This window comes from Typopeltis vanoorti, chromosome 18 (genome assembly GCF_054136105.1).
Source record: "Typopeltis vanoorti isolate ZY-2024b chromosome 18, IOZ_Tvanoo_1.0, whole genome shotgun sequence".
NCBI lineage: Eukaryota > Metazoa > Arthropoda > Arachnida > Uropygi > Thelyphonidae > Typopeltis > Typopeltis vanoorti.
In genome coordinates this window covers 111,689,802-111,702,067 of record NC_143566.1, presented here as the reverse complement: position 1 = coordinate 111,702,067, position 12,266 = coordinate 111,689,802, and the positions used below count along the sequence as shown (strand labels likewise).

The 12,266-nt window shown below is 35.8% G+C and overlaps 1 protein-coding gene across 1 annotated transcript in view; it reads left to right on the top strand.

Moving 5' to 3' along the window:
* The window catches only part of LOC150097074 (uncharacterized), a 376,162-nt gene that overhangs the window by 65,843 nt on the left and 298,053 nt on the right, over positions 1-12,266 (top strand). The gene's annotated exons all lie outside the window — the stretch shown is intronic.

Sequence of the window (12,266 nt, the reverse complement as noted above, 5' to 3'; positions counted from 1 at the left end):
AAAAGACCACAGGAGGATTTTTTTTGCACTAGTGTTAACAGCTAAGTCAAGAGTTAAGAAGGTTAATTTTATTAGTATAATGTCCAGATTTGATAGCGAGCGATCCATGTTCAGAGCACTGGCAGTTAATTGAATTTTAAGTCAGGTGCTGCATATTTACCTTTTCCTTAGTATCCCAATAATACAAAGCACACATCCTTTCATGTATCATGTAATAGTAATCAATCTTTCTTCACACATTCTTTCAAACAGAGCACAATATATGAGCCAAATGGTTTAATATTACTATATCTCCCAAAAACATTTTAAAGTTGACATAATGGCAAATATCAACAACTTGTATAAAATTCCAAGAATTCTGATGACATAACAGCCACTCTCATTCAGAATTAAATAGCTTTAATGCTAAATACTGGTCACTGAGAAATCTTCAAAAAATTAGAGAAGATCTTAATATTAAAAGGGAATGTGACTGTAGTACTGGATTCGAACATATATAGACAAGATGAACGAACTTAGTGATGTCAACACTTACAGACAGTGATTTCACATGGACTTTTCATGTGGGATCAACAAAACCAGTGATTTAATAACAAATCTTTTCAACTGGGCCTAAGGAAATCAAAGAACAGATCATTTCAAAAATCCTGTTTTCCCATGTATCTATGTTAATCCAAAAATACACTAGTAGGGTATTTCACTTAGACCTATAGTGGATGCCAGACATTTGCTAACATATATTACCTTTGTAATATTTATCTACTCTTCTGTCTCCACAGGTCAAGAAAAAAAACATCCTTTATGAAATCTTTGGAGTTTTTATATAAAAACTCCAAAGATTTCATTAACAAAATAAAAGGCATTAAACTTGATCCCATAGACATCAGGGCAAGTTAGATGTCACAAGCCTGTTTACCAACATTATAAAAGAGAAAATACCATCTTAATCTTAAGATAATTTTCCAGCTGATACTGTCAAACTCTTCAAACATTATCTAGAAGAGAGACTTTCTTCAATTTTAAGACCTCTATTATGAATAGACAGAAGGCTTAACTATTGTCATATCCATTTCACTGCACTTAGCAAATTTGTATGTAGAGACATTTGAACAAACAGCCATCAATGTGTATGTCAGTGATATCTTTGTCATTTGGCCAGGCTCTAAAGAAAACCTCCACAATTTTGCAGAATTTGTTGATAGAAGTAGAAAAAGACAATTCCCTCTCCTTCCTAGATGTCTTAATCTCAGTAAAAAAATCGTGACAAGCTTATTTGGAGTTTGCAGAAAATAGTCTCAATTCTGGATGATATCCACACATGCTACATCACACCACTATTTGGTGCAAAAATGAGGCATCAAAATTCTCAACGTATCTTAATCCTACAACAACTCTTACCAATTTGTAAGTCTCTATCATATCACCCCCTTCCTCCTATCCACTAGACTCTGTATTGCATCTTCTCAACTTTTCTTCATACTCAACATTCTAGACACTATAAACTATCTTAGTCAATTGCCTCTGGACACTTTCCAATATCTCTTCATCCTTTCAATGTTATTCCATGATTTTGAAACCAGATGACCAGAAGTATACAATAGTTCTTATGTGGCCTGATATGTACCTTATACAATGGAACCAGAATCCCCTTACTTCTACAAGTCAATGTCCTCTTCATCATTGCCAGAATTCATTATGTTATCTTTGTAATTTTGGCAGAGTGTCCTTTAAATTTTAGATCCCTGTTCACTATCATCCTCAGAGCTGTTATTTTCTCCATCTCCAAGTATATCCCCCACCAAGCATAAATTCTACGTCCCATCTTTGTTTTCCGTATTTTAAAACCTTACACTTTGCAACAATTAACCAGCATTCCTATTCCCCATATCCATTCACTCAGTCTATTCCATTTCTCTTGCAAAACCACAACATCTGCTCTACTCTACTTCTCATAGCCCTACCCAACTTTGCATCATCTGAGAACAACTGCATATCTCCATTTAAATCTTCCCCAGTATCATTAATACAGCACCGGCCCCTAAAATAGACCCTTGAAACACACCATTAGGGACTTTCCTCTCCTGCACCCCTCCTCCAACATGCTGATACCTATGAGATATCCAATCTCCAATCCAATACACTAAAATCATTTGTTCTAGTTTAATTATCAACTTATCATGTGCCAGTGCTTGACTTTTGTCAACTCAATTCTGGATCCTGGTTCTCACTAACCTCTCCAACACTTTAACCACAACATACAGTTTGCTTTTATTTTTCTTTTTTCTTTTTTTTTCAGAAGTGAGTTGGTTTTTAGCTGTGGTGTGGATTTATTTTCCTCTGGATGCTCTAGTTCTCCCCCCCCCCCCCCGAAACATAATCCAACCTTCAACATATTGGTAATAATTAAGTTTGCACTCAGAAATAAATATGAATTCAGGTGATTAATGTTAGTCATTACATTAATCACCTGAATTCATTACACAGTGTGCCCATTAAGTAATGAGACAACAATTGTTATATCAAAACAAAGTACCATATTTGGAATTGTGAATTGCACAGATTCAGAATAATCTCCCAACTCCACACAACATTTACATCTATAATAAATTTAGTTTAATCCTTTATCCAAGTGTGTGCAAACAAAGTTTGCATCTGAAAGTATCTTCAGGACTGGGGTAAAGTTGTACAACACTGGACAACTCCTTGCAAAGGTGGAGCAAGCTACCAACACTCCTATCTCAGTATCTCCCATAATGCACAACACATCTCCTTGCAGATATGTCTAATGTTATGCATTAAGGGAAGGGCCACTACCCAGACTAGTTTCGGCCTTTATTGAAGTCTCTTCAGTGGGAGCCAGGCCCAAGTGGAGACAAGTGGAGATACCAGGCAGAAGCATTAGCAAGGTCATCTCCTCCTATAGGAGCTACCAAACGGTGTGCTACCTTTTTATTAAATTACTCTGGATTTAGAGAAAGATGTTGAAAGTTTATTTTTCACTTGGTCAGACTATAATAAATTTAGTTTAATCCTTTATACTGAGATAGGAATGTTGGTAGCTTGCTCCACCTTTGCAAGGAGTTGCCCAGTGTTGTACCACTTTACCCCAGTCCTGAAGATACTTTCAGGCGCAAACTTGGTTTGCACACACTTGGATAAAGGATTAAACTAAATTTATTATAATCTGACCAAGTGAAAATAAACTTTCAACATCTTTCTCTAAATCCAGAGTAATTTAATAAAAAGGTGGCACACCATTTGGCAGCTCCTATAGGAGGAGATGACCTTGTTAATGCTTCTGCCTGGTATCTCCACTTGGGCCTGGCTCCCACTGAAGAGACTTCAATAAAGGTCAAAACTAGTCTGAGTAGTTGCCCTTCCCTTAATGCATAACATTATAACATTATATATATATATATATATCTGCAAGGAGATGTGTTTTGCATTATGGGAGATACTGAGATATAAGTGTTGGTAGCTTGCTCCACCTTTGCAAGGAGTTGCCCGGTGTTGTACCACTTTACCCCAGTCCTGAAGATACTTTCAGGCACAAACTTTGTTTGCACACATACTTGGATAAAGGATTAAACTAAATTTATTATATTATAGTCTGACCAAATGAAAAATAAACTTTCAACATTTACATCTGTTGTACAGGTGTTCAAAGGCACGAACTTGAAGTCCTGAACTTGAACCTCCTTCAGTGTCTGGGTCATACCACCATGGATGTCTTCACTGTTGCTGAAGTACTCCCTTTTCAAGGCACACTTCATCTTTAATAAATTTAGTTTAATCCTTTATCCAAGTGTAAGCAAACAAAGTTTGCACCTGAAGTATCTTCAGGACTCAGCAACTCATGGTAAGGGTAGACCAAGCTCTCATTACTCCTTCTCTTATAATGCAAAGCACATCTCCTTGCTGACATGTATAATGATATACATTAAGGGAAGAACAACTACCCAGACCGGTTTCGACCTTTATTGAGGTCTCGTCAGTGGGAGCCAGACCCAGAGGTGCTGATACCAAGGTGAAAGCAATGGAAGTCATATTTACCTATACAAGTTGCCAAAAGGTGTCTCACTTTTATTATAGTCTAACCAAGTGGAAAAATACTTCCAACATCTTTCTCTAAATCCAGAGTAATTTAATAACAAGGTGGGACACCTTTTGGGAACTCGTATAGATAAATATGACTTCTCCATTGCTTCCACCATGGTATAACCACCTCTGGGTCTGGCTCCTACTGACGAGACCTCAATAAAGGTTGAAACTGGTGTTGGTAGTGGCCCTTCCCTTAATGCATAGCATTATACATGCTGTGCATTCGCAAGGAGATGTGCTTTGCATTATGGGAGATACTAAGACAAGGGGTGATGAGAGCTTGGTCTACCTTTACCACAAGTGGCCTCGGTCCTGAAGATGCTTCAGGTGCAAACTTTGTTTGCTTACACTTGGATGAAGGATTAAACTAAATTTATTATAGTCTAACAAAGTGGAAAAAAATTCCAACACACTTCATCTTTGGGAAGAGGAAAAAGTCTGTGGGAGCCAAATCTGGTGAATAGGGGAAATGTTCCATTACACAGATCGACTTTGAAGCCAGAAACTGCTTCACAGGTGGTGCACCGGTGGTGAGTTGTCATGCAACAGAACCTAATTGTTAGATAAGATAAAAAGTCAAATGGCTAGTTTTCTGGCACCTTAATATAGAAAATAAGGGAATAAACATCCTTTGTTGTTTTATAGCCAGTAAGCGAAACTAAAGATCGATAACTACGATCTATAAGTTTCATGCCGAAAAACTATTGGCGAAGGCAATTCGAAGTAAAGCTGGAGCAAGCTCCCTCACTATTCTTGATATTTTCTCATAACGTAAAACACAGCTCCTAGGAGATGTAATTTCATGCTGATAGTTTTTCGGCATGAAACTTATAGATCGTAGTTATCGATCTATAGTTTCGCTTACTGGCTATAAAACAACAAATGATGTTTATCCCCCTATTTTCTAGAAACTAATTGTTGTTGTGAAGCAATTCTTTCCTGATACATTGCATGCAGATATTGCATTAATCCTAAATAATACTGACCATTTACTGTGGTGTCCTCAGAAACAAATTCACAGTAGATAATCCCAGCAGTGTCGAAAAAATAATGATCATTATCTTGACACATGATTTTTGAAACCTGACTTTCTTCTGCCAGGATGAAGAGTGGAAAAACATGCTCTGACATTTCATTTACAGATCAAATGGAAAAACACTAACTTTTATCACTGATGATAATTCTTTGAAACACGTGATGATCGTGATCAACTGTATCAATGAAATATTGACAACATGCAACCCAGTGCTCTCTCTGGTGTGTCAATGTCTGTGACACAAACTTCAAACAAATCTTTCTCTTGTGCAAATCTATTTCTAAGATTAATCTGGCCATTTCTTTACTGACACCAAGCTGTACAGCGAGTAGTCTAGTGATTATTATTCTCCTGTCATGGGTGAATAATAATCACAGCTTTTCTCATCACCTTCCCGTATGCCTTGTTATATTCTAATGATTTCTCACATGTTTGTTTTCAAGTGAAAATCTGACCTTACAACCTCAGTTTTGACTTGAACTTAGCTTGTTCTTCTTCTGTGATATGTCTTAGCCTCAAGTATGCATGTATCTTGTCTGGAACATTTAGTAGAGAAATTTCTCTGTTTTTCTCACATTGTTTTATTTCTCCCTTTTTTTTTAGATGGCAGTACTTTTCCTTCCATTTTTAACCCTTTTCAATAGCCCCCAGAACATTTTGTCACTCTCTTAATATTAATCTTCTCTATTGTTTCCAAAGTGTTCTCCTGATTTTTATCACAGGAAGAATTTATTGAGATAATTTAAAGAACAAATCACATTGAATCCCATTATGATCAATTCTTTAGTCTAGCTGCCTAATAACTATTCTTGACATTTTTCTATCTGAACCAGATACATTAGATTCATTTTTAATGCATTTAAACAATATTTAATCCATTTAAATCTTAAATTACATTTCATAATAGAAAAATAATCAAATTACTTTCTGCCCTTTTCTTGACACATTAGTGACACTTTGAACAGTTTGTTATCTTTTCCTGTTTATATAAAAAGGCAGTATACATACACCTGAAGATATTTGCATGAACAATCATGCTGTCATCTAGCCCAACAGTGTGGTGTTCTTAAAACATTAACTCACTCTTTGTTCTAGTGACAGTGTTTACCATAGAACTCAACTGCTTTGATCACATTTGTTCAGCCACTGGCTACACCATCACCCTAAGATGGATGAAATGTTCAATGTCCATCTGTCTCTCTTCAAAAACATTAATCTGAGTGTGTTTGATCGGTCATCATCATCATCATCAAATTCCTGCCATGTACCCTCATGGGGTGTACAGGATATGATAGTACTACATGAAAAAAATTACATCATTATTAATTTCCTATCTACAATTTTCCTCAAAATCAGTCTGTTACTTGTCAAGACTCCAACATTATCAGATCTTATATTTCTATCGTCTAAAGCACTTTGTACTGTATCAATCCACCTGTATCTTGGTCTTCTTCTGGGTCGTTTTGCTGCCAACCTGGCAGAGAACACTTGTTTTGCTAATCTTTCCTTGCCCATTCTGTTTAAGTGACCATACCACCTGAGATTAGCTCTGCTAACGCATTCCTGGATGCTGACAATGTCAAGTTCTTTCCTAATATCCTCGTTTTTAATATGATATTGCCATTGATGCATCTGTTCATGCCTCAAATCTTTCTCAGGACTCTCATATCTGTGGTCTCTAGTCTTCGGTCAAGTCTTTTACTTCTGACCCACCTCTCAGATCCATAAGTTAAAATTGGTTTGAACACTGTCTTGTGTACAGCTAATTTAGTGTTCTGACTAATTTCTCTCTTATTCCATATGAATTTATTCAACTGACTTCCCACCATACCAGCTTTGCTGATTCTGTTGTCTATTTCTATATTTAATTTACCATCTTCAGTAAAAATCGTGCCTAAATAGCTGAAATGTTTTACTTTTTCCACAGGTTCTCCATTCACAACACAGTTGACATTTTCAATGATTCTGCCTATTTTCATTGTCTTTGTCTTTTTATTGCTGACCTTCATACCATATCTATTACAACAGCTATTCAATTTAGTCAGAGAATCTTCCAGACTTGTAGCGGATTTATTTAGAAGTATAACATCATCCGCATAAAGCAAAGAGCTGACATTAACATCTCCAATTTTGATATCATGTTTAATACCACTTTCCTTCATAATGTGATCCATATAGATAATGAATAACAGAGGGGATAATGTACATCCTTGTCTCACACCAGATTTAACATTAAACCATCTTCCTGTACTTCCTTCAATTCTAACTGCTGACTTACAACTCAAATAAAGACTAAGTATTGCTTGATATAATGCCCCATTGACACCATATAACTGCAGCGTATTGAATAGCTTCTCTCTTGGTACCTTGTCATATGCCTTTTCCAGATCGACAAAACTTAAATAAAGATCTTTGTTATATTCCCATGCTTTCTCGACTATTTGTCGTAAAGTGAAGATCTCATCCTGACAGCCTCTATTTGGGCTCAATCCAGCTTGTTCTTCACCACGCTTTTCTTCCACAATTCTTCTCAACCGTTTCTCAAGTATACTTTCATAGATCTTGCCAGAACACTCAGTAGGGAAATACCTCTGTAATTCTCACATGCAGTTTTATTTCCCTTTTTATATATGGGCACTATGAGAGCTCTACTACAATCATCGGGAATTTGTCCCTCTGTCCAGGCTTTCTGAACTATGCAGTGCAGCCACTGTAAGACTCTTATACCACCATACTTCAGCATTTCTTGTCGAATAACACCTACTCCTGCTGCCTTTCCACATTTCAAGCCTTTGATGGCTTTTTCTACTTCAAGTATGGATATATATTCCTGACTGCATGCCTGGTCAGTGTTTTTTACCACTGTGATGTCATCACTGCTTGTTTCATTTAGCAGTTTTTCAAAGTAATTACTCCATACTTCAAGGATATCTTTTTCTCCTGTTTTCATGTCACCTTTATCATCTCTAATTCCTTTTACAGCACTCTTTCCTCCATTCTTAAGATTCTTCAACAACCTCCAGAATATTTTTCCACCTTCTTGATATTTATTTTCTATATTCTTGCCAAAGCCCTCCCATGACTTTTGTTTAGCTAGTTTTACACAGTGTTTAGCATTCTTGCATTTGTCTCTATATTCTCTAAGAGCACAAGCTGATTTATTTGACAGGAACTTTTGGTATGCTTTCTTCTTTTCCTTCACTGCATCTTTAACTTCCTGTGTCCACCAGGGAGTTCTGATTTTTTTATCCTTACAGACAACCTCACCACATGCCTCTCTGGCAGAATCAATCAATGTTTTCTTCAGAGTTTGCCACTGAATCTCCAAGGTTTGATTCCTGTTCTCAAACTCTTTCATTTTTTCTTCAATAATCTTTGTGTATTTTAGTCTACAGCTCACATCTGAGAGCTGCTCAACTTTTATTCGCTTTAAAACTTTTTTACATGTTATTCATTTCAATATGAAATTCAATTTTATCCTGCTCAAGACTAAGTAGTGATCACTTCCAATTTCAAATCCTCTGTACACTCTGGTGTCCTGCACCAGGGAGAAAACATCACTATCAACAATAACATAGTCAATGAGACTTTTCTTATTCCTAGCCTCTTCTCTCCATGTGAATTTGTGCACATTTTTATGTTGGAACATGGTGTTAGTAATAACCAGTCCATGTCCTGAGCAGAAATCCAACAGATATTTGCCATTATTATTAGCTTTGCTCTTTTCTCCAAATTTTCCCAAAATATTTTTGTATGTCTCACAGTCATTTCCTACTCCGCTATTTAGATCCCCAACAAGGACCAACTTTTCATTTTTCATTGTGTAAGTTGCTTTTTCTAAAGCCTCAAAAAATTCCTCCACTTCTACCTTAGTAGAACCTTCTGTGGGACCATTGGCACAAATAAGTCTCATTGTCCATTTCCCCATTCTCATATTTGCCCACATTACTCTACTTGAGACTGACTGCCATTCAAGAAGATTAGCCTCGTATTTTGTGTTGAATACTATGGCTACTCCTTCTTTTCCTTGATTGTCATTGCCTGAATATAACATTTTGTATTTATTACTCAGAAAGATCTCACCGGTTTTGGTCTTTTTTGTTTCAGTTACCCCTATTATGTCGATCTGGTACTTATCTAATTCCTCAGCTAGCTCCATTTCTTTGCCATTCAGTCTTCTTACGTTGATAGTACCGATCTTTAACTCTGGTGATGTTGAGTTGGGGTTTATTTTCAGATTTGTTCCAGTAGCCGACTTTTCGCTGTTTGGCCTGGTTCCCTGGCGAAAACATTCAGTCATTTATTTTAAAAACAAATTTGAAAATATCACATTTGTAATAATATATATATTTAAATATTAATCCAAATCACCACTATTTCCCTAAATCTTAATGCTGTAGATTCTTATATGGATTTTTCTGCACTGTGATAACTAAATATGTGAAATATATAGCATATTTTTTTGGAAAAAACTTGTTTAAAAAAAAGGGGTCGGGAGACTAGAGAAATCATACCACTTGAAGGTATTATTTCTTGAATGAGACTATTCCTCTTGTTGTTGATAATCGACAAGTAACGGTGTTGATCTAACAAAGTGAATTAATCTTGAATGTAAGAAAAATAAAATCAAGAATAAGAAAACTAATATGTGACGATCTGTAGTGTGTTTTGTAGTCTCACTATTTCCGTAACTTGATATTGACAGATGGAATAGCATTCTCTTATCTGGAAGGGGAGGACTCCAAGTCCTCCCACAGTCAACATGAATAAGAAACTAAATTAAACAATTCAAGAAATTATATTCTTGTTTAACCCATTATCCAAATATAAGCAAACAAATTTTGCAATTGAAGTACCTTCACAATTAGACTACTTGTATATGGAATCTCATGACTTCATATTAATTTCCTTGGTATCCTGTAATGCAAAGCACACAGCCTTTCGGGTATAATACTGTGCATTATGGGACCACAACAGAGACTGATTTCAACCTTTATTGAGATCTCATCAGTGGGAGCCGACCCAGAATGTACATGAGCGAGAAAAACTATTAGAGATTCTTACATTTGGCTCTTTATACGTGAGAAATCAAATGTATTTGGCCAAAATATTTATATCTTAATTATCAAGATAATAATAAGAAAATAAATGATATATTTATTTAATTAGTTGCTGATATTTCTCTGGTTTTATATCCAGCATCTTCAGAGTACAAACAGCAACAGTTAGTTAATAATAGGAAGAATTTAAAATTGTAACGGACAATGCAAAGAAGTAAGGTCTTAATATTGGCACCATCTGTTGGCTAAAGACTGAGGTTAATAAACAATTATTAATTTGATCTTAAAATGGCTGTCTTCCAGATCTTTGATCAATTGATGCAGCCACATTTGTTGTCATTTGAGGAACAGTTTAAAGCTGCTGCTGATTCCAAAAACATTCTCTCTCTCTCTCTCTGACTTTTAATGACATATGTGTAGCACTTTTGTTTTTTCATACTTTGTGGAGAGGTGTCCAAGGCATGTTCAGCTAGTCCTAATTTGCCATAATTTTGGTAACTAATGTATTTCTTACATATTCAACTAAGTCAACAAATCTTCCTGTCTGTCCTTAGTAAGCCAGGACACTTCATAAACTCCTGGATGTAATGAAGGACAGAGTTAAAATCCGGTTAAGATTTTAGTTCTTTGTGTTGTTCATTACAATTTCAAACTCTTCCCATTATTAACTAATTGTTGATGTTTGGGTACTTTGACAAACTGTTTGTGCTCTGAACATGCTGTGTATAAAACTTGTGGCTGTTAACGATGAAGTAAATAATATACTAATTGTTTTATTGTTGTCTTTGGTTGTGAATTAAAATGGTTAAAAAAAACAAGAAAACTGAACACGAAATAAGCCTCTCTACTGATTCATTGCCATTGGTTTTGTGGGGACATTTCCTATATGTCACGGGTCTTCAACCTTTCAGACAGTGCAGGCCGCATTAAAAATTTCAATGATGCCCACAGGCCACTAAGCTATACTGTGGTATTTAGAATTGTAAGATGCTTTCCAGATTCACAAGGAACGCTGTGCATTTGATACTTTACATAAAATCCTATAAAATAAACATACTCAGCTTTAAGAGCGTAGGTAGGAGTCGGGTTCATAATAAGTAAATACAACCAATACTTGAAAAAAGATAATTTAATGAAGAAAACATTCATTTTTTACAATGTCAATGGGCAACTTGGCAATGTTTTTCCTTGACCAGCTTGTTGTTGTTGGCATCAATGTTGGAAGTCGCTATGCGTAAAGTATTCTCATGATGTTGGTCTGTAATCTGAGTTTTTGTCTTGGACTTCACATGCTTCATTCTGGAGAAGAACTGCTCATATAAGTATGTGCTTCCTAACAAAGAGCATATCTTCAACGCATGCCAGTGAAGATTAAGGAATGCGTCCTCAGAAATGTAGTCTGTAAAATGTAAGCAAGGACACGTTGAATAATTTTTCTCTCAAAGAAGAGTTGTTTTCGAGTTCAAGTACTCCATTTGTACTGAGCCTGGCATTTTGGCAGCATTGACACTGAATGGCATTGAAAATAAATCTAAAGAAGACTGTTGGTTATGAAAATTACTAAATCTCTCCCTAGATTGAAACATACTATTGGATTTTTAAGACTATGAATTTAATAAAACATTTATACATAATCGTCTACTAGTTTCGCTAGCTATAACTGTATAGCTTTATCAAGACAAGAAAGGTTATGCTGGTATTAAATGCAAAAACAAGAGAATGTATTAACGGTTTAAAACAGTTAGACAAATTGTAGAGAACGCGTGACATCACACGCATAATGTGCGAAGACTTAGTTATTGTTATTAAGTTGCATTTTATAATTTTCTGCGTAATTAAGAAAGTTTGAGCTTGGCCACAAAAGCTTTGATGTGATCAAAGAGTGTGCACCAGTGGATCTTTGGATTGTAGCCACAGATTTAGGTCATTCATATGCAACGAGATGTCAGTCGCAAAGGCTGTCATCCACTTCAGATCATTAATTCCACGATTGGATTCCCCTTAGTTTGCATGAACTGCTGTATTTTGCTCCTTAAGTCAAAGACTCTTTTAAGAACCTTCCCTCTGTT